We start from the raw sequence: 27,999 nt of genomic DNA on the forward strand, positions 1-27,999 counted from the left end.
TTCTATAATATGGTTTACTTATAACCTTAGACACACACTCTTCCAGCATCTAATTGAATTAAAGTAGTTTTTCATGGGGTTTAATTTCCAGCTTATTCAAAAGGGCATATACCAAGAGAAATGGTCATACTACAAAAAGTTTTTTCTCTCTCTCTCTCTCTCTCTAAGTAATCCACCTAACAAGCAGACATTTTATGTTTTAAGATAGCTTCTTGTGGTTTCGGCTGTCTTTATTCGAGTTTTGACCAGCTGAAAAAACTAAGTCATCTCTAACACAGGTCTAAGTATTTTTTTTCTCTTGACTACGTAACCTTTGAATTTGTTTTTGAAGTCTTTCCATTATTACTCTGGTTAAATAAGTGACCATTATCTCTCAAGGATATGTAATTCTACTTTAATTAAATATTATTAGGCTTTTTGCATCCAAACAAATGACAAACTTCCCCAGAATCAAATTTAAGTCTTTTTCACCTAAAATTGACTAAGGGATTTTCTAGTTGGGCTCCTGGGAAGTCTCAAAAGATTTGTCTCTCATAAGGCTTGTTTGACCAGCTCCCAAAATCTTCTCTAGTGTCCGTGAGCTTTCTTTCAAAACAGTATGTAGCATTTCCCTTGCCAGTAAACCCCCAATCTTCTCTTTGTCCTTCACACATATAGAAGACCACCGTGGTTTTCAGTTTTGTTCAGAACTACAATTCTGTGATTCCCACATAAATTGTATAATTTAGAGATCCATCTTTATTTTGACTTCACTAGTGGTGATAAATTCTGATATAATATTCAAGAATATGTTTTATAACAATACTAAGTCAATTTAGAAATGCATTTTACTGTGACATAAACTCCTTAATTTTTCTCCTCCAGTGACATTATGTATGATTTTGTTATTAATTTACGAGCACTTAAAAATTATTTTACATAAGGTTTATATTAGATATAATTTTGTGAGGAAAATAAAAGGTCGGTTTTCTATTTGCATTGTGCTAATTCAGACTGCACTTGGTTCTTCATGCACACTGATATAAGGTAAAGTTTAGACAAATTATTGTAAAAACTGATACACATATAGACCATTATAGTGTTATTTTTAAAAGCACAAGAAACTAAAAGATCCCAAGATTACAGCAAATGAATCTTCATATTCATTACCTCAATGAAATTAATTTAACACTAGTTTCAATGTCTTTTTATCCAAAAGACTAATTTTCAGGTGAAAGCTTTAGATCTTTGAAAGTAATGGAATTAAAGAGAAAAGATACATAATTCATTTCAGCAGTTTTCTGAGAAATACCACATTTTCCAAAATATATATATTCTTATAAGAAATGGATTCTCTTTAGGCTACTAGAATATCAATCTTCTACAATAGGCCAATTTTCAAAGCACTAGGCCTATGTTCACTCGACCAGTCTCATGAAGCAAAAACTGAATTAAGATATTCCATTTATTTTATTCCACATCTTTATCAAGCAAAGAAACTATGGAACAAAGACTCTTTCTTGCTGAAGTTGCTGGGATTTCCATGGTGCTTAATGCATATTTTTTTAAATTGTGAGATCAAAGAACACAAATCTTGACCCATTGTGTATGTTATCTGGGTAAAAAAATTAAACTTGATCTTTTCAAATATCTAATGGAATCCCAGGCATAGTGATTTATTAAAATATGAAGTTAAATATTTGAGAGAAAATTAATCACTAATAATGAAATGAGTTGATTTTCTAAGAAAAGCAAGTATGTAATTAAGAAATCATTAGCAGACACACTCAAAACCATTACAACATTTAAAAGCAATCAACATTACAACTCTTAGGGTGTGTTTTAAATTCCTCATAACCTAAACATATACATTCACTAATTATTCACTTGCCATGATCAACAATGAAAGATGAGTTAGAAAAACCAGAGGTTTTAATTCAAAAATGACAATCTTTGGTACTGCAGCAAGGAAATAACTAGCTGGTGAAATTAATGACTCCACCTGGCTTTATCTCGGCAATGTTCTGAAATACATGCAATGAACAACTTGACATTGTTTGATGTTCTTAATTCTTTACAGCCATCTCTATGGGTGGTCATAATAGATAAGATCAATCAGAAATGATCATATTATGAAACGTAAATCACTTCACATGACTTATCTGGAAAATGTGCTTGTACTTACTTGCACCATCTCAAGTTCCAACAGCCAAAAACATACACATGCTCATGGAGGAGAATTTCCTTTCTGATTTTAGAACAGTCTGAAATGGGGTGAAAAAATGAAAAAGAAGGGGGAGCTTACAAATAACAAAAACGTATATCCCAAATGAAAATTAGAATTTCTATGGAACTAGGAGCAGTAACAACAGTAGACAAAAGATAGGATGCAGATGTTAAGATGATGTCTACAAGGGAAGCACAAGACTCCAAATACTCTTGCTACTAAAACGCAGATTCGAGGTTTACCATCTGTAATATTCTGCTGCCAAGTACATCTGTGGCCACTGGTACTGTCTAAAATGAGGGTATATATTAAGAAATCATCAAAAAGGACTGCACAGCAGAAACTTTCCTGATATCAAGGGATCAACTTAACTACAATTCTATACAAGTGCCAATTTCCTCTGGAGTAAACTACCACACTGGGCCTCATGTACCAGTTAGATAATCCAGGCCAGCCTTTATTGCATTGGACTCTACATTTTGGCTCCGCAGAACTGAGAGAAGAAATGTATAAATAGGATAGTGATATTGCCTTTGTCTGTGGGAACTCTTGAGTCTAATAAAAAAATCTGGGAAAAATCTAACTTGGTGATTACACTTGGGCACATAGGTGATTAATATGAATGAAGTAACAACCATAAATACAATCATAACCACAAGAACAACAGTAATTCAAATTTTCTCACTTCATAGATGTTCTTACAATGCTTTATTGGTATCTTGTAGGTGCTCTCCCAAAGCATCAGGTGTTGGTGATGCAAAGGCAAACACCACACTCTCCTCTGTTCAATGTCTACCATTCCTGTCTTTTTGGCCTCTGACTCTTCTCCAAACTACTATCTATGCACTTGAGATCTTCACTGACATAGATGGGCTCTGTATTTATTGATAAGAATATCTCTTTTCTCTTAGACTAGGCATGACCAAAAGGTTAATCTGGGTTCAAAGATTAATGACAATGACCACTCAGTTTTTATTCAAGATCAATTTTATTTGTTGTAAAAACAAATATGTGTTATGTTCCAGACAAACAGATAAAAGTGAGTAGACTTATGCCCTGGTGCCTCCTTGGCTCTTCACAGGATGCAAAAACAAATCCTGCCAGCAGGAGGTGGCAGGTTGCAGAGGTGGCTGGTTGCTCGTTGAGCCAGCTTGGCCTTGTCTGGCATGCACAGGCCCCGGCACAGCAAAACATTCACGGAGTAAGAGTGTTGCACAAAGGATTTTACCAACCTCTCACATTAAGCAGCATTCAAGGATTTGCTGACCACCACTTAAGCAAATTTTGTGTTATGCTATAGCAATGAACTTACTTGTTCTATTTCTAAACAAAATATTGGGTTCACACACAGGCCTGGACAAAGCTTCCCACTTCTGAACTATTTACTGATCTTATTCTCAAAGAATGCAAGATGAATGATGTGCAATACCATGGCTATGGCCTGTGACTTTTCTAGACCTGGATGGTTAGTGTCCCAATATTTAACTGATTTTGGGGCGGGGTGAAAATATGCCATCAGTTCTTCCTTCTATCATCCCCATCACTACCATACATGTAATGACATAATCAGGTCAGAGTGTGTCCTCAGAATCACTATTCTTAGCTGAGTATACTAAGGCCTTATATCTAGGTCAGTTCATTGTGTCTGTGTCTCCTCTAAACCCTCCTTCATCATGCCTACCTTGAGGAATTCAGCAAGTGATCATTCACACAAGCTAAAGGATTTTAGCTTTCTCTGCCATAAAGATTATTGCTAAAATACATACCATACAACAAACCAACCCATTTCCCACAAATCTTACTGACTTCTCACAGAATACATATGACTTTTATTGTGTCTCTTCCTTCTGTGTTTCTCTTCCCTAACTGAACTTGGTTCTTTATCCATGCCTTCTTCCAATCCTGACATATTTTAAAACCTTTAGCATTTCTGCCTATAATATTTGGGTTTTCTTCTTTTCCTATCTTTATTTGATAAGTCCCATACAAATATTTTCCCCGTAATCATAATGTTTTCTTTCCACTTTGCTCAAGAACTGAGTTATGAGCTGCAAATGAGGTCTGTAAAAATTTGGATAAACTCTACATTGGCTAAGTTTTAGTCATTTGCGCTGCTGATAAAGATGATAATTCAACATGCTGAAGATGACTTCCTCCCTTATAAAGGGGCTAACACAGACGGCAATACTGTTCATGCTTCTGATTCTTGATCACAAGAATTGCTTTAGGCAATTATAATAATGTCTCCTCTGACACATCATATTATTCAAGTGAGACAGAGAAAGAATATGTCCTATGTCACGAAGCTAGGTGGTGACAGCTGCTTTAGCATCAGCACACTGTGTTCCCTCTAATTTCTTCATTCATCTCTAAGTAGCAGTAAATCTGGTCCTGAATACTGACTTTGACACTCAGCTTTCTCCACATCTTTCCTGTCACTTCCTTTGAGACTACTTCAGATTCTTCCCTTAGCTTCTATTTCTCCATTTGTAAAATTGGGTTGATGAGGGTATCTTCCTACGGTAGCTGTGACAATAAAAATGGGATCATCATGCATCCTCCTTAGCCCCACGAGTAAGCTCCCAGTAAGTGAGGTTGTCATCATTACTGGATATTTAAGATTATCTACCTATTTGAAAAACCCTAGTGACAGTCTCCGTTGCTTTTCTTTTTGTGTGAATGATCACTTGCTAAATTCATCAAGCAAGCTCTTTAACATTTACCTTCCTTTATTATGCTGGAGCATTTTTAATGTAGGAGGCTTCTGTGGCTTCTCACTATGACTGCTTTGTTTGTTCAAAACTTCCACAGGTTAGTATCCTTTATCTGAAGTGCCTGGGTCAGAAGTGTGTCGGGTTTCAACTGTTTGTAGATTTTGGAATATTTCCTTCTGTGTAATGAGGTATCTTGGGAATGGGACCCATGTCTAAACACAAAATTCACTTATGTTTCATAGACACTTAGCCACACACACATAACCTGAAGGTCATCTTATACAATATTTTAAATAATTGTATGCACGACACAAAGTTTTGAATGTGTTTTGACTGTGACCCATCACAGGAGGTAAGATGTGTGGAATTTTCCACTTGTGGCATCATGTCAGCACTGAAAACATTTTGGACTTTGAAGAATTTCAGATTTTGGATTTTCAGAGTAGGTGTGTTCAATCTGTATATATGGGTCAGATTCAGTTATCTCCTTTAATCCTTGGCTGAAGGAAGCACTAAAGACTTTGGGGCCTCAATCTCCCATATGCAGTGACATTCTCAAAGCCATTGACTCAGCTTCTCACCTGGGTTTCCTTCCAGTGAGCCACAAATAGAAGTCATAGATGATGGCAGGGGCCTGGTGGCTGATGGCATTCCAGTACTGGGTTGTGAAGTTGCTGGTGGTGAAATCAGCATACGGCCTCCTCAAAGCTCTCTCAAATGGAATTGGAATTTCAAAGGTTGCCAAGACCTGGAATCCTGGGGAAAAAAAAGAGAGTAAGTGCTAGAGGACAATAGGAGAATATAAGCCCATCATAGTGGAAGGTATTTATAATGGGTCACAACAATAAAGACAAAAAAGATGGCCGAATAGGAACAGCTCCGGTCTCCAGCTCCCAGCCCCAGCGACACAGAAGACGGGTGATTTCTGCATTTCTGCTTGAGGTACTGGTTTCATCTCACTAGGGAGTGCCTAACAGTGGGTGCAGGACAGTCGGTGAAGCGCACTGTGCGCGAGCCGAAGCAGGGCGAGGCATTGCCTCACTCGGGAAGCGCAAGGGGTCAGGGAGTTCTCTTTCCTAGTCAAAGAAAGGGGAAGCAGACGGCACCTGGAATATCGGGTCAGTCCCATCCTAATACTGCGCTTTTCCAACGGGCCTGGAAAACGGCACACTAGGAGATTGTGTCCCGCACCTGGCTCGGAGGGTCCTATGCCCACGGAGTCTCGCTGATTGCTAGCACAGCAGTCTGAGATCAAGCTGCAAGGCGGCAGCGAGGCTGGGGGAGGGGCGCCCGCCATTGCCCAGGCTTGCTTAGGTAAACAAAGCAGCCAGGAAGCTCGAACTGGGTGGAGCCCACCACAGCTCAAGGAGGCCTGCCTGCCTCTGTAGGCTCCACCTCTGGGGGCAGGGCACAGACAAACAAAAACTCTGCAAGAACTTCCACAGACTTAAATGTCCCTGTCTGACTGACAGCTTTGAAGAGAGTAGTGGTTCTCCCAGCACGCAGCTGGAGATCTGAGAACGGTCAGACTGCCTCCTAAAGTGGGTCCCTCACCCCTGAGCAGCCTAACTGGGAGGCACCCCCCCAGTAGGGACAGACTGACACCTCATTCAACCCGGTACTTCTCTGAGACAAAACTTTCAGAGGAACTATCAGACAGCTGAATTTGTGGTCTCATGAAAATCCGCTGTTCTGCAGCCACCGCTGCTGACACCCAGCCAAACAGGGTCTGGAGTGCACCTCTAGTAAACTCCAACAGACCTGCGGCTGAGGGTCCTGTCTGTTAGAAGGAAAACTAACAAACAGAAAGGACATCCACACCAAAAACCCATCTGTACATCACCATCATCAAAGACAAAAAGTAGATAAAACCACAAAGATGGGGAAAAAACAGACCAAAAAAACTGGAAACTCTAAAAAACAGAGCACCTCTCCTCCTCCAAAGGAACGCAGTTCCTCACCAGCAACGGAACAAAGCTGGATGGAGGATGACTTTGATGAGTTGAGAGAAGAAGTCTTCAGACGATCAAACTACTCTGAGCTACAAGAGGAAATTCAAAACAACAGCAAAGAAGTTAAAAACTTTGAAAAAAAATTAGAAGAATGGATAACTAGAATAACCAATGGAGAGAAGGGCTTCAAGGAGCTGATGGAGCTGAAAGCCAAGTTTCGAGAACTACGCGAAGATTGCAGAAGCCTCAGTAGCAGATGCGATCAACTGGAAGAAAGGGTATCGCTGATGGAAGATGAAATGAATGAAATGAAGAGAGAAGGGAAGTTTAGAGAAAAAAGGATAAAAAGAAATGAACAAAGCCTCCAAGAAATTTGGGACTATGTGAAAAGACCAAACCTACGTCTGATTGGTGTACCTGAAAATGATGGGGAGAATGGAACCAAGTTGGAAAACACTCTGCAAGGTATTATCCAGGAGAACTTCCCCAATCTAGCAAGGCAGGCCGGCATTCAGATTCAGGAAATACAGAGAACGCCACAAACATACTCCTCGAGAAGGGCAACTCCAAGACACATTATTGTCAGATTCACCAAAGTTGAAATGAAAGAAAAAATGTTAAGGGCAGCCAGAGAGAAAGGTCGGGTTACCCACAAAGGGAAGCCCATCAGACTAACAGCTGATCTCTCAGCAGAAACTCTACAAGCCAGAAGAGAGTGGGGGCCGATATTCAACATTCTTAAAGAAAAGAATTTTCAACCCAGAATCTCCTATCCCGCCAAACTAAGCTTCATAAGTGAAGGAGAAATAAAACACTTTACAGACAAGCAAATGCTGAGTGATTTTGTCACCACCAGGCCTGCCCTAAAAGAGCTCCTGAAGGAAGCACTAAACATGGAAAGGAACAACCGGTACCAGCCACTGCAAAAACATGCCAAATTGTAAAGACCATCGAGACTAGGAAGAAACTATAGCAACTAACGAGCAAAATAACCAACTAACATCATAATGACAGGATCAGATTCACACATAACAATATTAACGTTAAATGTAAATGGGCTAAATGCTCCAATCAAAAGACACAGACTGGCAAACTGGATAAGGAGTCAGGACCCATCAGTGTGCTGTATTCAGGAAACCCATCTCACGTGCAGAGACACACATAGACTCAAAATAAAGGGATGGAGGAAGATCTATCAAGCAACTGGAAAACAAAAAAAGGCAGGGGTTGCAATCCTAGTCTCTGATAAAATAGACTTTAAACCAACAAAGATCAAAAGAGACAAAGAAGGCCATTACATAATGGTAAAGGGATCAATTCAACAAGAAGAGCTAACTATCCTAAATATATATGCACCCAACACAGGAGCACCCAGATTCATAAAGCAAGTCCTGAGTGACCTACAAAGGGACTTAAACTCCCACACAATAATAATGGGAGATTTTAACACCCCACTGTCAGCATTAGACAGATCAACGAGACAGAAAGTTAACAAGGATATCCAGGAATTGAACTCAGCTCTACATAAAGTGGACCTAATAGACATCTACAGAACTCTCCACCCCAAGTCAACAGAATATACATTTTTTTCAGCACCACACCACACCTATTCCAAAATTGACCACATAGTTGGAAGTAAAGCTCTCCTCAGCAAATGTAAAAGAACAGAAATTATAACAAACTGTCTCTCAGACCACAGTGCAATCAAACTAGAACTCAGGATTAAGAAACTCACTCAAAACCGCTCTACTACATGGAAACTGAACAACCTGCTCCTGAATGACTATTGGGTACATAATGAAATGAAGGCAGAAATAAAGATGTTCTTTGAAACCAACGAGAACAAAGACACAACATACCAGAATCTCTGGGACACTTCAAAGCAGTGTGTAGAGGGAAATTTATAGCACTAAATGCCCACAAGAGAAAGCAGGAAAGATCCAAAATTGACTCCCTAACATCACAATTAAAAGAACTAGAAAAGCAAGAGCAAACACATTCAAAAGCTAGCAGAAGGCTAGAAATAACTAAAATCAGAGCAGAACTGAAGGAAATAGAGACACAAAAAACCCTTCAAAAAATTAATGAATCCAGGAGCTGGTTTTTTGAAAAGATCAACAAAATTGATGGACCGCTAGCAAGACTAATAAAGAAGAAAAGAGAGAAGAATCAAATAGATGCAATAAAAAACGAAAAAGGGGATATCACCACCGATCCCACAGAAATACAATCTACCATCAGAGAATACTACAAACACCTCTATGCAAATAAACTAGAAAATCTAGAAGAAATGGATAAATTCCTCGACAAATACATCCTCCCAAGACTAAACCAGGAAGAAGTTGAATCTCTGAATAGACCAATAACAGGTTCTGAAATTGTGGCAATAATCAATAGCTTACCAACCAAAAAGAGTCCAGGACCTGATGGATTCACAGCTGAATTCTACCAGAGGTACAAGGAGGAACTGGTACCATTCCTTCTGAAACTATTCCAATCGATAGAAAAAGAGGGAATCCTCCCTAACACATTTTATGAAGCCAGCATCGTCCTGATACCAAAACCTGGCAGAGACATAACCAAAAAAGAGAATTTCAGACCAATATCCTTGATGAACATTGATGCAAAAATCCTCAATAAAATACTGGCAAACCGAATCCAGCAGCACATCAAAAAGCTTATACACCTTGATCAAGTGGGCTTCATCCCTGGGATGCAAGGCTGGTTCAACATACGCAAATCAATAAATGTAATCCAGCATATAAACAGAACCAAAGACAAAAACCACATGATTATCTCAATAGATGCAGAAAAGGCCTTTGACAAAATTCAACAACCCTTCATGCTAAAAACTCTCAATAAATTAGGTATTGATGGGACGTATCTCAAAATAATAAGAGCTATCTACGACAAACCCACAGCCAATATCATACTGAATGGGCAAAAACTGGAAGCATTCCCTCTGAAAACTGGCACAAGACAGGGATGCCCTCTCTCACCGCTCCTATTCAACATAGTGCTGGAAGTTCTGGCCAGAGCAATCAGGCAGGAGAAGGAAATAAAAGGTATTCAATTAGGAAAAGAGGAAGTCAAATTGTCCCTGTTTGCAGATGACATGATTGTATATCTAGAAAACCCCATTGTCTCAGCCCTAAATCTCCTTAAGCTGATTAGCAACTTCAGCGAAGTCTCAGGATACAAAATTAATGTACAAAAATCACAAGCATTCTTGTACACCAATAACAGACAAACAGAGAGCCAAATCATGAGTGAACTCCCATTCACAATTGCTTCAAAGAGAATAAAATACCTAGGAATCCAACTTACAAGGGATGTGAAGGACCTCTTCAAGGAGAACTACAAACCACTGCTCAATGAAATAAAAGAGGATACAAACAAATGGAAGAACATTCCATGCTCATGGGTTGGAAGAATCAATATCGTGAAAATGGCCATACTGCCCAAGGTAATTTATAGATTCAATGCCATCCCCATCAAGCTACCAATGACTTTCTTCACAGAATTGGAAAAAACTACTTTAAAGTTCATATGGAACCAAAAAAGAGCCCGCATCGCCAAGTCAATCCTAAGCCAAAAGAACAAAGCTGGAGGCATCATGCTACCTGACTTCAAACTATACTACAAGGCTACAGTAACCAAAACAGCATGGTACTGGTACCACAACAGAGACATAGATCAATGGAACAGAACAGAGCCCTCAGAAATGATGCCGCATAGCTACAACTATCTGATCTTTGACAAACCTGACAAAAACAAGAAATGGGGAAAGGATTCCCTATTTAATAAATGGTGCTGGGAAAACTGGCTAGCCATATGTAGAAAGCTGAAACTGGATCCCTTCCTTACACCTTATACAAAAATTAATTCAAGATGGATTAAAGACTTATATGTTAGACCTAAAACCATTAAAATCCTACAAGAAAACCTAAGCAATACCATTCAGGACATAGGCGTGGGCAAGGACTTCATGTCTAAAACACCAAAAGCAATGGCAACAAAAGCTAAAATCGACAAATGGGATCTCATTAAACTAAAGAGCTTCTGCACAGCAAAAGAAACTATCATCAGAATGAACAGGCAACCTACAGAATGGGAGAAAATTTTTGCAACCTACTTATCTGACAAAGGGCTAATATCCAGAATCTACAATGAACTCAAACAAATTTACAAGAAAAAAACAAACAACCCCATCAAAAAGTGGGAAGAGGACATGAACAAACACTTTTCAAAAGAAGACATTCATGCAGCCAGAAAACACATGAAGAAATGCTCATCATCACTGGCCATCAGAGAAATGCAAATCAAAACCACAGTGAGATACCATCTCACACCAGTTAGAATGGCCATCATTAAAAAATCAGGAAACAACAGGTGCTGGAGAGGATGTGGAGAAATAGGAACACTTTTACACTGTTGGTGGGACTGTAAACTAGTTCAACCATTGTGGAAGTCAGTGTGGCGATTCCTCAGGGATCTCGAACTAGAAATACCATTTGACCCAGCCATCCCATTACTGGGTATATACCCAAAGGACTATAAATCATTCTGCTATAAAGACACATGCACACGTATGTTTATTGCAGCACTATTCACAATAGCAAAGAGTTGGAACCAACCCAAATGTCCAACAACGATAGACTGGATTAAGAAAATGTGGCACATATACATCATGGAATACTATGCAGCCATAAAAAATGATGAGTTCGTGTTCTTTGTAGGGACATGGATGAAACTGGAAAACATCATTCTCAGTAAACTATCGCAAGGACAAAAAACCAAACACCGCATGTTCTCTCTCATAGGTGGGAATTGAACAATGAGAACTCATGGACACAGGAAGGGGAACATCACACTCCGGGGACTGTTGTGGGGTGGGGGGAGGGGGGAGGGACAGCATTAGGAGATACACCTAATGCTAAATGACGAGTTAATGGGTGCAGGAAATCAACATGGCACATGGATACATATGTAACAAACCTGCACATTGTGCACATGTACCCTAAAACCCTAAAGTATAAAAAAAAAAAAAAATTAGTAAATACAAGATGCCTATTATATACACAAAAAAAAAAAAAAAAAAGAATTCAGTTAAAATGAGGCCCTCAGGGCGGGTCCCAAGCCAACAAAAATGATATCCATATAAAATAAAATTTGGAAAGGGGTAAAAATCAGCTACATGCATGCACAGAAGTACAACTGCATGAAGGCAGACACCTGCAAGCCAAGAAGAGAGGCCTAAAACAGATCCCTCCAAAATGGTCCTCAGAGGAGCACTTTGACCTTGGATTTACAGCCTCTAGAACTGTGAGAAAATAAATATCTGTTGTTTAAGCCAAAAAAAAAAAAAAAAAAAATAAAGACAAAAGATTTGCTGTGTAGAGTCAAGAATCAATTTCTGAGAACAACGTAAAGATTTTTATGGTAGGCAAGTGGTTATCTGCAAAAATGAAACAATGTGAATGGGTTAAGAGATGGATCCTTTATTTGAAACATCTACTCTAAAACAAATTCTTGGGGAAACACATGTAGTCAATAAAAGGGGGTACTGTTCAGAAAAACACAAATCCACATTTAATTCTAAGGTTATCTAGTCTATTCTGAAAGCCCCAAGACAGAGGCTAGAAACTTTATTTCCCTGGCTGGACCATTACTTTCAGAACCATTTAGAAAGTTTCTTAACATTTTATTTGAATCTTTATTAAAAGTTAAACTAAAAAACTCTAAAGGCAAGATTTTCTTGTGTTAGCTTACTTTAAATATTTCTCTGGGAATATGTCAGACTCACTTATCCGCTCTGGTATCCAGGGTTTTATTCATAATAGTGTTTTTCTTTTTATATTAATACTTAGATTAAGCTTAATTAAGAACTTTTTACGTACATTTGTGAATTCAGTAGTTCTTTCGAAAAGATACTCATTTGAATTCAATTTTATTTAAGGTATGTAGGTTTTGCAAAGCATATGCCTAAACTCATTATTCAGTTATGATGTCAGTTATTATAGTAATACAATTATTGCCCTACTTAAAAAAATGCCGGCTAAAAATCTTTCTGAAAAATATAACTCCTCTTCAGAGAAGATTCTCAAGAATCATCTGGTCCGTAGGGATTTATACTTTAAAAAGATGGTAGCAAATAAAAAAGTTATGTACAGGTTGATAGCATAAGAGATTCTGATCTCAACACTGATGTTCTGATCTATATATCCATATACTTGTTCAACATTTCCACCTGGAGGTGTAACAGACATTCACATTTAACAGCTCTAAAATGGGCCTCCTGATACACCCACTGCTAACCACCCCCTTCCCAATACATACACAAACTTGCTATTTCACCAGTCTTCTACCTCTAACCAAATGCTAATTCAATTTGTTTAGTAGTTCAGCCAAAAACTTTGGGGTTATCCTTGATTCTTCTCTTTAACAATCCACACACAATTGAACAAAATCTATCAGCTCTCTGTTTGAAAAGTACCCAGAATCATAATTTCCACCTGCTCTCTCTCTGATCCAAACCACTACTGTAGCCTGGAATGTTGCAATACTGTCCTAAGTGGTCTCTGCCACTACCCTTGTCCCCCTAGTCGGACCTCCATGTAGCAGCCAGAGTGATTCTTGTAAAATGTAACTCAGAGTATATTACAGGAACTTCCCCATTCAGAGCCCTTCAATGGAATCTCTTCTCATTTAGAGGCAAAGCCATGTTCTGCAAGGCCTTGCACTCTCTGCACCCTCACTCTCTCTGCCCACCACTCTGACTTCATCTCTTACCGCCCTCCCTCTCAGTGCTTCTGCTGCAGCCACACTGGCCTCCTTGCTGTCCTTGAATATGATTAAAGAACTTCAGCACTTACTGTTTCTTCAACCTGGAATATTTCATCCACATGTCCCTCTGATTTGCCCTCTCACTTCTTTCAGGTCTCTACTAAGATGACACCTTATCAGAGAGACTTTCTTTGGCCATCACATATCAAATAGCAGCCCTCCCACAATACTATTTACTTCTTTAATCTGTTTTATTTTTCTGCAATCACTTAACCATATCTGACCAACATGGAGAAACCCCATCTCTACTAAAAATACAAAATTAGCCAGGCGTGGTGGTGCATGTCTGTAATCCCAGCTACTCTACTCAGGAGGCTGAGGCAGGAGAACTGCTTGAACCCGGGAGGCAGAGGTTGTGGTGAGCCAAGATCATGCCATTGTACTCCAGCCTGGGCAACAAGAGCAAGACTCCATCTCAAAATATATATATATATATATATATATATATATATATATATATTTCTCCTTTCTAAGATTTAAGTACCATAACCAAATTTTGTCTGTTTTGTTTGAACCTATACAGTACCTTGAAAAGTGGCTGACAGGTAATCAGTGCCTAATAAACATTTATTGACTAAACAAATGAATAAATATCTCAGCAACATACACCTACTTTCCTTTTCCTAAATCTATATCAATCCTTCCTTTAGTCATTTAAAATATATTTATTTATCATTTAACACTTGCCAGGCACTGTGGTAGATGATGAGGTAAAAAAAATTACATATGATATATTCTTTGTCTTTAAAGAATTGGCGATCTGGTGGGAGATGTGGACAATTCACGATTACAATATTTTGCCTGAGTATTCTGCTAGAGGCCAGTACAATACGCTCTGGAGGAATACAAGAGAAGCATCTAGTCTGTCTGGGTGCCAGGAAGGGGAGGGGTGGGGCTGGGTTAGGAAAGCCTTTCTGAGAAAGCTGTCCATATGGTAATAGCAAGCATTTACTAAAATGTTCACTGTTCTAACCACTGTACTAAGCACTTTATCTCACTACATTCTCCCAAGAGCTTCCTAGAATAGAATAATTATTATTCTCATTGACAGATAAAAAAATTGATCTACAGGGAGAAACTGAGAGACTTTTTCAAACTGATACAACTAATAAGTAGTGGAGTCTACTAAATGGTGGGACGCATACCAGCATATAACATCTATGTGAGCATGGATTTCTGTTTAGTGATATATCGTCAGCACCAAGAATAATGCCTATTTAATGAATACAGGAGTGAGTGAATGAGCTATGATTTGAATCCAAGTCTATTAGATCTCAAAGCCCAAGACTTTTAACCATTAAGCTACTGTCTTTCTGATGTGAGGGACAAGTAGAAACTCATGCACATGTAGAAAATGCAATTCGGCAATTGACAACTGCACTCCACATCCTCATAGGTCAAAGAAGAAATTCAAATGAAAAATGTTTAAGGATTAGAGAGTAATGATAACACAAACATCATACAACAAAATGTGTGGGATACAGCCAAAGTGGCATTTGAGGGAAATATAAAGCCATAAATGATGTATTAGACAAGCCAAATATTCGTGGGTTAAAGAGAAGAAAAACATAATCAAAGAAAACAGGAGGAAGGGGAAAAAAGACATAAGGCAATACATCTATGCAATAGAAAACAAAGCAGCATAATAGTCAATAGGCTGGGCACGGTGGCTCATGCCTGTAATCCCAGCACTTTTGCAGGCCGAGGTGGGTAGATCACCTGAGGTCGAGAGTTCAAGACCAGCCTGACCAACATGGAGAAACCCCATCTCTACTAAAAATATAAAATTAGCCAGGCGTGGTGGTGCATGTCTGTAATCCCAGCTACTCTACTCAGGAGGCTGAGGCAGGAGAACTGCTTGAACGCGGGAGGCAGAGGTTGTGGTGAGCCAAGATTATGCCATTGTACTCCAGCCTGGGCAACAAGAGCAAGACTCCATCTCAAAAAAAAAAAAAAAGAAAAGAAAAGAAAAAAGTCAACAAAGCCCGAAGAAGTTGGTTCTTTGAAAAAAAGAAATAAAATAAACCCTTTGGAGACTAGCTGAGAAGAAAAGAGAAGACACACAAATATTATGAATTTAAAAAGAAGCATAATTACAGATACAGTTTAGGACAAAAATATTAATATAAAAAAGAATGTAAATACATTTTAAAACAGACAAAATCTTAGAAAAAGAGACAAATTTGCTAAAACTGATTGCAGCAGAAAATGAAGCCTGCAAAATTCTTTAACTATGAAAGACACTGAAGCAATAAAAAATCTTCTCACAAAAAATTATAAGTCCAGGTAATTTAAAGGTGCTTTTCCCAAGTTTTCGAGGAATAGATCACTCCACTATTACACAAGCACTTTCAGAGAATAGAAAAAACAAGGGCACTATATGATTAGAAAACTGAATTAAACAAAATATAAAAAAAGATAACACGGCACGACCAAGTTGGATTTATCCTAAAAATGGCAGGCGAGTTTAACATTTGAAGTCTTCTGCTTAAAATTAGCAGCAAGACAACAATACGTACTATTGCCATTTTTATTCACCGTTATAGTAGAAGTTCAACAAGAAGCCTGGGCGCAGTGGCTCACGCCTGTAATCCCAGCACTTTGAGAGGCCAAGGCAAGTGGATCATGAGATCAGGAGATCGAGATAATCCTGGCTAACACGGTGAAACCCTGTCTCTACTAAAAATACAAAAATTAGCCAGGCGTGGTGGCGGGTGCCTGTAGTCCCAGCTGCTCGGGAGGCTGAGGCAGGAGAATGGCGTGAACCCAGGAGGCAGAGCCTGCAGTGAGCTGAGATGGTGCCATCAACAAGAAAAATAAAGACCTAAAGCTTGAAAAAATGGGGATAATACTGGTATTTTTGCAGATTAAGTAACTGTCTACATAGGAAATCATGAGGAAATTTTATACAATTTCTAGCAATAATAAGTTTAGCAATATAGCTGAATATAAGGTCAATATACAAAAATCAATTGCATTTGACATCATCCACAAACAATTAGAAAATATATTTTTACAAAAGACATTTAAATTAGTAAAAAAAAAAAAAAAAATCAATTACCTAGGCCCTAGGTATAAATTTGATAAAAGATGCTTAAGACCTATATGCAGGAGATTAAAAACTCTTCTTAACAGACACTAAAGGAGACAATTCTATGGAGAGATAGCCCATGTTCACCCACCCAGCTGTCTATCACTCCTTGTAGTATCATCTGAGACTATACATGCTCAACCTCCTGTTAACATGGCTACTGCTCCCAGTAGGCAGCATTTTTATCCCTCCTAAGAGTCCCCGATAGGAAACACAAATGAGTTTAATTTGAATGCAACATCAAATTAATAGTAATAGCTTCCAGAAATGCTGTGTTAGAAGGGAATCTAGAACAGAGCCTTGGCACAGGGATAACCAATGTCGTTTCGGCCCACAGTGTTTGCTATAGGTGTGAGAGGGGTAGAGGAAACATGCCTGCCAGGTATTTTCATTCCTGGAAAAGCATTTTCCAATTCAAAGCCACAATATATAAATGAGCCACAGTGTCTAGCTGCCCTGCAATAGAACTCTCAGTGTGGTACCATGGCTTACCATTGGAATATGAAGAGCTAGTGGTACCTATGTAACAGGGATAGAAGGGGTGCATTAGTCAGTAGGTACTAAGAAATCCTACAGAAAAGCAAAACTCCATACTTTTATCTTCTACCATCATTAGATAAGTTGTACTCAAATTGATTTCCATGGTTTTTGTACATTGACCAGATTAAATCCCTTACATTCAGACAAATTAATCATTTGTATAGTACAGGGTTTCTCAAAGAGCATTTCCCCAAGCAGCAAGAATCATCTAGATGCTTATTAAAAATACAGTTTCCTCAGCATCACCCAAGACCTTGGTCCTAGGGTCCAAGGAATCTGGGTGTTGTTTTTATTCTCTCACAGTGATTCCTATTCACTTTTACAAATCACTAGTAGAGTAGTTAATGCACACCCAAGAGAAACAAGTTGCATAAATTAGTGATCAGTATTACACACTCAATAAGGAATAAGATCACCCGACTTTTCTAAATCTCATTGGTCATTGATCACGTCACATTCTCAGTGACATATCAAGAAGGGAAGGGGTGTGTGTATAGAACCCAGTGCCCCAGCAGGGAGGAGTATTTCAGTATTTTATCACTGAGATTCTTTATAACTGCCAACTTTTGCTTTATTTCATCATTTTTTTAAAAATACAGCCAATGGACCCCCACTGCTTACAATCATGTATGTGTTCCCAATGACTGCTTTCCTTGGTAACCACAGTACATTCTAGTTAACTACCACACATTTACAATTTCCCATTATTTTGTCTCTTTGCTTATTTTTTGTCTTTCTCCTCATGTAGGCTCTAAGCTCCGTGACACACTTTGTCTATTTTTTCTGTGTGTCAGACACTAGTAATTATGCAGTTACATGGCTAAAGTACTTACTCATTTTGCCCCAATTGCAGGGATTGAGGTTACCAGATGTACAGTGGTAGACTAACATTGACTTAGGTCTGGAAAATGAAATAAAAATTAAATAAATACAACAGAATGGAAAACTAATGAAAGAAAAATAAGCGAAAATAATATTTGACAGAGTGGTTTCAATAATTCATCTGATTAAGGCAACCTACACAAGAAGACTTCCGTATTTTTTTCTTTCTTTGGGTTAATAAGCAAAATGGAAGAAGACTAGCAAAGGTGTGTGGGGGGGGATGCATGTGTGTGTGAAAGAGATGTTAAATAGAAGTGACATATTATGAAGCACATGTGTGTGAGTTCACATAAGAAAAATTTAATTCTGTTTACCACTTATTAACACAGCCAAATGTAGGAACAACCTGTTTTTTTTTTCTTTGTACCAGGAACTTCCCCACACATAGTGATTGAACACTTTTGGCATTAACCAGCATTCAATTAAAAAAAAATTCTCTCATTTCATCCACTTCTATCTCCTTTGCCCTAAAAAAGAAAGCTGAATGTTAAACTACTGAATAGAAACAAAAGCCTTTTGGTTATCAAGAATTTTATGGTTAAGTGATTTAAATGTTTTATTACTTCGTGAGTAGCCAAGTACTAAACTGTATTTTGAAAACAACTAAATGTATATATGATGGCATATTAGGAACTCTATAAAATACTGAAATAAACACCCTCTCACATTTGGGGTCTTGTACAATGAAATGCCAATATTTGGAAAATGTGCCTAATACATTAACCCTCCCCCTCATGAAATCTTTGAAAGCCCACTTGAGCATCCACACCTGTGAACTGCAGTACACCATCCTACAGCTAGTGGGAGACGGATGGCTGTATCAACTGGAATTGGAAGTAAGTCTCCCACAGCCATTGGAGTAGCTTTTATGGCCAGAAGAAACCCTTTCCCAGCCTGCACAGGAAAAAGAACATAAAATGTGAAACCAGGTCTTAAGTAACAGCTGGGGCTAAAGTATGTATCATCAAACTGATTATACTAGTGCAATAAGTGAAAACAGCTAACATCGATCCACTGCTTACCAGGTTTCTACACTAAGTCTGACTTCGTCAGCCTATTCTAGCTTCCCACCCAAGCGCATCTTCAGCATTTTCTTGAACTACTAGTGTTCCTCACGTTCCTTTAGGGAATAAAATTCCTCATATGTATGAGAGATTAATAAACTTAGTTAATTACCAAACACCAAGAATAAACCTTCACATTTTAAAAATTAATTCATAAGACACGTTAAGAATTGAGGTTACACAAATTTCCCATTAATGTTTGTTTTCCATTTCCTTAATGATTTCGTTTTCTGCTAGGGCTTATTAACCTACAAGCAATAGTAGGCACTAAAAGTTTAAGAAATTTTTATTTGAAAAAAATTAATTGGAGAAATTCCACAATTAATGACAAAAACTTTTTTGGCTTAGAAAAATGGCCTTATTATTTACTTTTTCTTCAGAATCTCATTTCACCTCACAGATCACTGATGTTATATAGATACAAGAGTTTGGAATTATTTATGTTAATAATTTGTTGAATTTATGAAATTGATTCTTTCTGCTCTGCATGTTTCCCACTTTAATTTGAAATGATTAGCACTTTCTTATGTTACTCAACTCTCTTTTCTTCTAACTAGCTCCGCTTCTTTTGGACATAAGAAACCAATTTAGAACATTTTTTAAAATGTAAATAAATATGCAGCTTTGCATATAATGAAAACCGCTTTGGGATCACGTTAAAATAATGATGTTCTAAATCACCAAACGTTCACCCCAACTGAACTTTTTTAGGAGAAAGAGTTGAAGGCAGGTGGGAAACAGAAAGAAAGGGGCTGCTAGAAAAATCCGAAATTCGAAGGAAAGTCTTTGTCACTATCATAATTCATTGTCTCATATTTGTATTTTAATTCATGCTGAACCTAGCTCTGGGAGGAATAGAGACAGAGTCTGAAGGGCAGTGTGAATCCCTAATAACATTTAAACTCATTTAGATCACTGATTTCCTATTCATTGTACAAAAGAGTAAAGTGGGGTTTAGGCCCTAAATGCCTCACTGTGAGCTGTGAAGCCCACAGCTCTGCCGGATCAATCTGGACTTCAGGGAGATGCGCACTGAGGGCTGCTTACCTAGAGGAGCCACGTTTCTCCTTGTAAGACATTATTGAAAAGGCGTTGCCGGCACACGTATACCTATGTAACAAACCTGCATGTTGTGCACCTGTACCCTAGAACTTAAAATATCATAATAAAAAAGAAAAGGCCTTTCCTATATTCACTGATGTTTGTATTTGAAATATTTGCTCCAATATTGGTAGTTCTCTTTCTTGTATTCATTAAGAATTATTGATGTATACCTGCTTTCCATACACACACATCAACTCTTGTATGTGCTTTATAATGACGAATTTAATAATCTTTGAAGATATTTTTACTGCATCCTCAATTCACTGCACTAATTCATGCAATTATAAACTGCGGAAAGGAGGAAATATCCCCATCTTGCGATAAATAAAGCAAAATCCTTGGCAGAACCATGTCCGCCTGCCCGCGCCCCGATCAGCCCTCCCTGGCAGCCACTCACCGGTGTCTGTCTTCCCAGCTCCCTGCCATGTCGCCAAGTGAATCCATCCTGCCGTCCGTCTCCACTTTCGCCAGCCCTTACCGCGAGCGCCGCCTGCAGGAGCGCTGACCCCGCGCCAAGCCCGAGGCCAGGAGAACCCACGACCACCTCAACAGCGTGCGGGACTCCATTCGGTCCACAGGGCTGGATGGCCTGGGCCGAGGCCACCCCGAAGCCCCCGCCGACCCCGCCGTCTGCGTCCTATTACCCGAACACTGCACGCCGCTGCCCTAAGGCGCCCCCGAGCTGGACCCGCTGCCAGATGGTCCGCGCTGCTCAGCCTTTTTTTTTTTTTTTTTTTGACATGGAGTCTCCCTGTGTCGCCCAGGCTGGAGTGCAGTGGCGCGATCTCGGCTCACTGCAAGCTCCATCTCCTGGGTTCACGCCATTCTCCTGCCTCAGCCTCCGGAGTAGCTGGGACTACAGGCGCCCGCCACCGCGCCCGGCTAATTGTTTTTTGTATTTTTAGTAGAGAGGGGGTTTCACCTGTTAGCCAGGATGTTCTCCATCTCCTGACCTCGTGATCCGCCCGCCTCAGCCTTCCAAAGTGCTGGGACTACACGCGCCCGCCATCACGCCCGGCTACTTTTTGTATGTTTAGTAGAGACGGGGTTTCACCGTGTTAGCCAGGATGGTCTCGATCTCCTGACCCCGTGATCCGCCCGCCTTGGTCTCCCAAAGTGCTGGGATTACAGGCGTGAACCACCGCGCCTGGCCTGCTCAACCGCTTTCTACTGGCGCTGCCCAACCGCCTGGTCAAAGCCCAGCCCCCTGAAGCGGATGGCGGCGGCTACAGCTGCCTACCCAGGTTCAGGCCTGGACCGCGCGGCCTCAAACACTAGGGCGCCCCGGGCCTGCGGCTTCATGCATGGGAGATCCCGGGTCCCCCCCAACGCCGCCCCCGACACCCGCCCCTCAGCCCCTATGGCCAGGGCGCCTCCTTCCCGCTGCCCTTCCATGGCCCTGGCTTGGGACACCCAGCCCCGCCTTCATGAGGCGCCCCCCCCCCGCCCCACCCCTCCACGCCCCCGTCTTTAGTCTCTTCCGGTGGCCGCCGCCGCCACAGCCCTGGGCCTGGCACCCCCAGTCGCCCGCGGTCTCCTTGTGGTGGCGCCGGCGTCCCCGCTGGAGCTGCTGGAGGCCAAGCCCAAGCGTGGCAGCCGCTCCTGGCCTGGGAACCGAAACACCAGGCATACCTATGGGGCTACAGCAAGACCTACGGCAAGAATTCTCACCTGAAGGCACATCTGCGCAGCACACAAGTGACAAGCCTGACCACTGCCACTGGGATGGATGCAGCTGGAAGCGTGCTCACTCAGACAAGCTAACACTCCACCACCGCAAGCACAGGGGTCACGGGCCATTTCAGGGCCATTGGTGCAACCGCGCCTTCTGGCGCTCTGCCCACCTTGCCCTGCACAGGAAGCGGCACATGCAGCCCAGACGCCTCCGCCCACCTGCGCACGGCCCCCTCCCAAACCGTGACTGGTATTTATTGCACCCAGAGAACCGGGCAGGGCAGTGTGGCTACATAGGGTCTAACTCGACGACGAAGACGACACCACCGCCCCAGCCCCCATCTTTGACTGAAGACCAGATGGGAAAAGACCACTATCCGCCTTGACGAGTTCTGTTTTTCAAAATGGTGCAATAATTAAGTGGCATCTTCCCTACCACCAGGTCATAAGGCTTGATGTCCTTTGAGAAATAAGGGCCTTAATTTGTACTGTCTGTGACATTTTTTATAATATTGTACGTAATAACTGTGACAAATATTGTATTACTGTACATAGAGTGGCAGGGCTACTTGCTTCATTTTCATAGGACTTTTGCTTGTTTTATTTTTAATTTTTAAAAAAGTTTTTTTTAAATAAAAGAAAAATCCTTAATTCTCAGACTTTTCAAAATAGAACTCTTAAATAGTAATTGATAGCACTTTACCTCTGTTTTCCTGATAAAAAATTCTAAAAGAATAAAAATAATTTCATCCTGCCTCCATATTATAACCAGAATAATTGAAATAATTATGCTTCAATTGATAGTAAAGTAGCATTTGTTTTTGGATCAATGAAGCTAAGCCAGCACTAAGAATTTTGTTACTATTCCTCCACTACATTACAGTTACTTCTTCATCCCTATACATACCACAATAATGAGTCAGCTACATCCATTTAGATTATCAACCCAACGCTAAAAGAAAGAAAATTTCCATTGGTTACACATTTCAGAAAATTGTTGTATCTTTGGAACATCTGCAGTCTAATCTTAATAAATTTCAAACAAGGGCACTGAGACTCCAGCAGATAGAACTATCTAATTCAGTATTATTAAGATCCCAAAGATCAATTGCAAAGCATTGGCTATTTTCTGCACTTTGTGCAAGAATTACAATTTGGCCAGGATTGTTGTTCGTAGCAGGAGTCATGAATGGTTTTGTGGCGTTTTATGACATCTTAAGGGCTACAATGGACCTTGTCCTTATATTATGATCTGCTAAGCAATTCACCAACCATACTTCTCCACCTCATTCCTGATTTTAGCCTCCTTAGGAGAACATTGAAAACATGATTGGTAGTAATGTGTGTTGACTTGCTTAAAGATGTTACAGGAAAGATTATGCTGAAGAGTAGTTAGAGGGAAATGTCTTTTTGAGTTTGTTTCCTAAGCCCTAAGCCATCTCTTTACCTTACAGTATAAAAGTCGAAATGCGTATTAATGGGAGACCAGATATATGGGAGGAGAAGATGAAGGGACTAACATTTGTTGAGCCTTTTAGTAGGGACCTGCCTTTTACTAGAGACTGAGAACTCCTCATACATTGTCTCATCAAACCAACTCTCCAAAGTAGTATCTGTCCTGTCCTATGGAAAGAACAACTCAAAAATGTTGCATTGCCAGTAAGTGGTGGAGCTGGAATTTATCTGCCCCCAAAGCTTCACAGACTTGCTTTGAAGAAGATGGTATAATTCAAAGTACTTTCAAAAGGACATCGCAGTATACTGAGGTTAAAAAAAATTAGTATTCCCAAACTGAGATCCTTCTGTGAGCTTTGTAACCCTGGCAGTTAGTTGCAATACTACCAATTTGGCCATCAAGAACATTCTGGTATGTTTAAGCTACAGTGGGAAAGCCAAGATATGAAAACATCACCCATGGGAATTTTGAGACTAGAGTGGTTTGAAGCTAACTTAAGATCTCCATCCAACTCTAAGATAGGGTAACTGCCAGAAGAGCCGCATGATCCCAAAGTGGAATTTTGCCCTAGTATAACGGGTTAATATTTGATTGGCTGCACTTAGCTATAAATCCTGGGGAGAAGAAGAAAGACATCAGAAAATAATTGGGCTAGAAGAACCTTAGTTTGAAAGCAAAACACAGAATCCGGGTGAGTGGGCTTACCGGGAAAAGCTCATGCCACGTTGCTCCCACAATGGAGGGCCTTAGGATGGTGATGGTTAGCTTCCTGCTCTCCTGCTGCACCGCCACTTCTCTCAAGGCCTTGCTATAGGTGTAAGTATTGGGACAATCTCCAATCCGCTTGGGAGTGATCTCATCAATAACAGTGTTGTCTGTACATAAAAGGTAGTCAGAGTAAAAAGAATTCTAGCAACATGTGTTAGACAATAGACCAAAAGGAAAATGTGAGACAGTCAAACAAAACTTCCACCTTTTAGCCTTGGTTCTGGAATTCAGAACAGTCACGATACCAAGTTTATGAGTGCGTACCTGTCCAAAGCATGCATGAGCTCTTTTCTCTTCACTGCTAAGCCCAATCTTAGTCAAATCCTATGCCCTCCCATCCAGACAGGTAGGTAGGTAGACGGATAGAATCAATAGCAATGCCACTTTATTACTACTACTAGTGTAGGGCTATTAGTACTACTTTAGCACCACTATTACTTTATCAGTACTGATTGCTACTTTATCTGTAGTAGTACTAATTTGAGGTAACTACATACAGCCTCTTTACTTCTTTTCCAACAAGTTCGTAAGTACGTTCATTGCACATATTTTTGAGTCCCAGTCACTCTCCCAGTAGTGTGCTGGAAGCTGTGTTTCCTCATCCAAGGTGTTTCAGTGGCAGCCCTGTTCAGTGTTGTCCCATAGAAACCCAGTGCAGTGATCCTGAAAAGTTTAGCTTTACATTTTAAAAATTTCATTCACTGCAAATCAAACCAAAGTGATTACTTTTGGCAGACTGACAATCTGTTTTACTAAATCTATGTAATGCATTTTGAAGGTCTGTTTAGAGTCTATGATAACAAATTGCTAATTATTTCCAGCGATTTTCAATGAATTCTGAAGTCTGTCAAGTGTGGTGATTATAGTACTCTGAAATAGCTTCAAAATCATGAATATTGAATACTCCTACTTACAAGATGACATGTATCATGAATAACTGAGTTACCATAGCATCAGCCTAATCTTTCTTAAAAATATGTCAGAACCGGCTGGGCACAGTGGCTCACACCTGTAATCCCAGCACTTTGGGAGGCCGTGGAGGGCAGATCATGAGATCAGGAGATTGAGACCATCCTGGCCAACATGGTGAAACCCCGTCTCTACTAAAAATACAAAAATTAGTTGGGCATGGTGGCATGCGCCTGTAATCCCAGCTATTCAGGAGGCTGAGGCAGGAGAATAACTTAAACCAGGGAGCAGAGGTTGCAGTAAGCTGAGATCTTGCCACTGCACTCCAGCCTGGTGACAGAGCAAGACCCCATCTCACAGAAAAGAAAAAGTCAGAACCATTTGATAGCCCCAAAATCTATCTACACCTCTCTGAGACAGCAAAAAAATTATTGTCAATTAAATATGCAACATTTATTCTAGCTGACAGATCTATGTGGTTACATTGTTAAAAATTAAGCTGTCGGAATAGGCTAGGGTGATTTTTCTGATCAATGTGGTACATTTATTTCTATTTTATACAACAGAACATAACGATACTATTTTGATTGTAGAAAATCTTCACTGTTACCACCTTGCTGACATGACAAATGTTTGAACAACTAAGATGTGTACGAGGTTAAGACTTATTCAGAATCACAACTCCCAGTATTAATGCCTCATTTGATCCTGGGGTAGAACATGGGCACTGACCATTATGTTTCCATTTTTCTTCCTTTGCTTCTGAGTGCTGAGTGTGTTCTGGATACTCAAATGCCTTTTCATTTAAGTTGAATAGAAAAAGACTGAGGGGTTCTAGAATTAAAAACAACTTAAACTACATAGAAATATCAAGGATATTTTAATTATATGGTCACCTGGAGGCTGTGAAAGAGTGTAGGATGATTCATACACCTCTCAGCCTTAACAATAATCCTACCATTACCTCATTTCATTTCTGTGTCAACAGTGGATTGACTGACCTAAGACCATTTTCCCTCAACTGCAAAACTATAGTTTATGAAAACCAGGTCTTGAGGGAATAGAGCTTAATTTCAGTAGTTCTGTAAAGAAAAAATTCCTAGAAAACATCAGAGCCCAAAAATGTACTGGGATTGTATGTCACATGGCTAGTACCAGTTGCTGTCATTAATGCTGGGGTACGCAGAAAGGATAATACTTGGAGGGATGGGAGCCTTACAAAGCTCAGTGAGTTTGCTTGTACTAGAAAATGTTGGGTTTTGGTGTTGTTGTTCTTGTTGTTTGTTGTTGTTGTTGTTGTTGCTGTTTTGAAATGAAGTCTTACTCTTGTCGCCCAGGCTGGAGTGCAGTGGCACAATCTTGGCTCACTATAATCTCCACTTCCCGGGTTCAAGCAATTCTCCTGCCTCAGCCTCCTGAGTAGCTGGGATTTCAGGTGCCCACCACCACACCTGGCTAATTTTTGTACTTTTAGTAGAGACGGGGTTTCACCATGTTGGCCAGGCTAGTCTCGAACTCCTCACCTCAGGTAATCTGCCCGCCTTGGGCTCCCCGAGTGCTGGGATTACAGGCATGAAAAAATTTTGGTTTTATAGATTTCTAACAACACACATGGAAGAAATTTTAATATTCTATAGTTGGCTTACCTCTGCTACTCTTAGCTACACCTGTATTCCACTGCTTTATATTCTCGTTCCAATTTTACTTGTGAAAATGGCAATAATTATATTCATCCTAAATTCTCAGGTTATTATGAGGGTAAACAAAAAATTCACAACTGCATTTAAGCTCTTTGATAAAACAAAATGAGCCAATAAACCTAAGGCACTCCTATTTTTAAATAAAACAATCGGACAGCATTATATATCTGCGTACCTAATAGTTGGTTTTAAAATGTCATTTCTGGCTACATGTGGTAGCTCAAACCTGTAATCCCAGCACTTTGAGAGGCCAAGGAAGGAGGATCACTTGAGTCCAGGAGTTTGAGACCAGCCTGGGCAACATAATAAGACCCAGTCTCTACAAAAAAAGTTTTAAAAATTAGCTGGGCATGGTGGTGTGCACCTGTAGTCCCAGCTACTCAGGAGGCTGAGGCAGGAGGATTGCTTGAGCCTGGGAGTTGAAGGCTGCAGTGAACCATAATCGTGTCACCATACTCCAGCCCGGGTGACAGAGAGAGACCCCGTCTCAAAATGAATGAATGAATGAATGAATAAAACAAAAATAAATTATTATTTGTAATATAGCCAGACGGACCATCTGCTAGCTCATTCAGCCACTTCCTAGGTTCAGACAGGAGATTAGTGTAAACATGCACATGCAATGTTTGGGCAAAGCCCTTCTCAGGACTTTACTCAATTCAGGGTTGCTGCTGTTGTTTGTTCTCAATACGTTTTTAAACAGTAAATAAGTTACTATGGATAAAAAACACTATATAAACCAAAATACATGTCTGAAATTAATCTAAATGTTCTTCAGTATACTCAAGAAGATGTTTTGACTCATGGGTCTCAAATTCTAAACTCGAATAGCTTCAGAAGAAGCATAAAGTCATTGAAAATTTCAGAAAGTAGTATGTATGTCTATGTATGTACATGCATAGACACATAAACAATTTCTTCTAAAGATTACTATCAATTTTGGTTTCAAACTAACTGAATCAACATGAAGATATCATTAATAGTTTCATTATTTATGTATTTATGGAATGAAATACTAAGAAGCATAAGTACTTCCCCTCCCCTGACCCTCCAATTTTCTTATTCAACAAGTTGGCAAGCCTAGTGGTTTGTG

At 39.9% G+C, this 27,999-nt stretch overlaps 2 pseudogenes across 1 annotated transcript in view; one reads left to right on the forward strand and one right to left on the reverse strand.

Annotated features, from left to right (window-relative positions):
* Window positions 1-726: 726 nt before the first annotated feature.
* LOC100603620 overlaps window positions 727-27,999 on the reverse strand; it is a 32,883-nt pseudogene continuing 5,610 nt past the window's right edge. Inside the window, exons 4-9 of the transcript XR_004027293.1 lie at window positions 24,235-24,404; window positions 22,981-23,025; window positions 19,001-19,125; window positions 18,183-18,250; window positions 5,502-5,676; window positions 727-2,243 (exon numbers count right to left, since the gene is read on the reverse strand). The product of XR_004027293.1 is annotated as a fatty acyl-CoA reductase 2-like (transcript). The remainder of the gene's footprint in view (window positions 2,244-5,501; window positions 5,677-18,182; window positions 18,251-19,000; window positions 19,126-22,980; window positions 23,026-24,234; window positions 24,405-27,999) is intronic.
* Window positions 20,984-22,459, forward strand: LOC115831935 (annotated as a pseudogene).

This window comes from Nomascus leucogenys, chromosome 20 (genome assembly GCF_006542625.1).
Source record: "Nomascus leucogenys isolate Asia chromosome 20, Asia_NLE_v1, whole genome shotgun sequence".
Taxonomy (NCBI): domain Eukaryota; kingdom Metazoa; phylum Chordata; class Mammalia; order Primates; family Hylobatidae; genus Nomascus; species Nomascus leucogenys.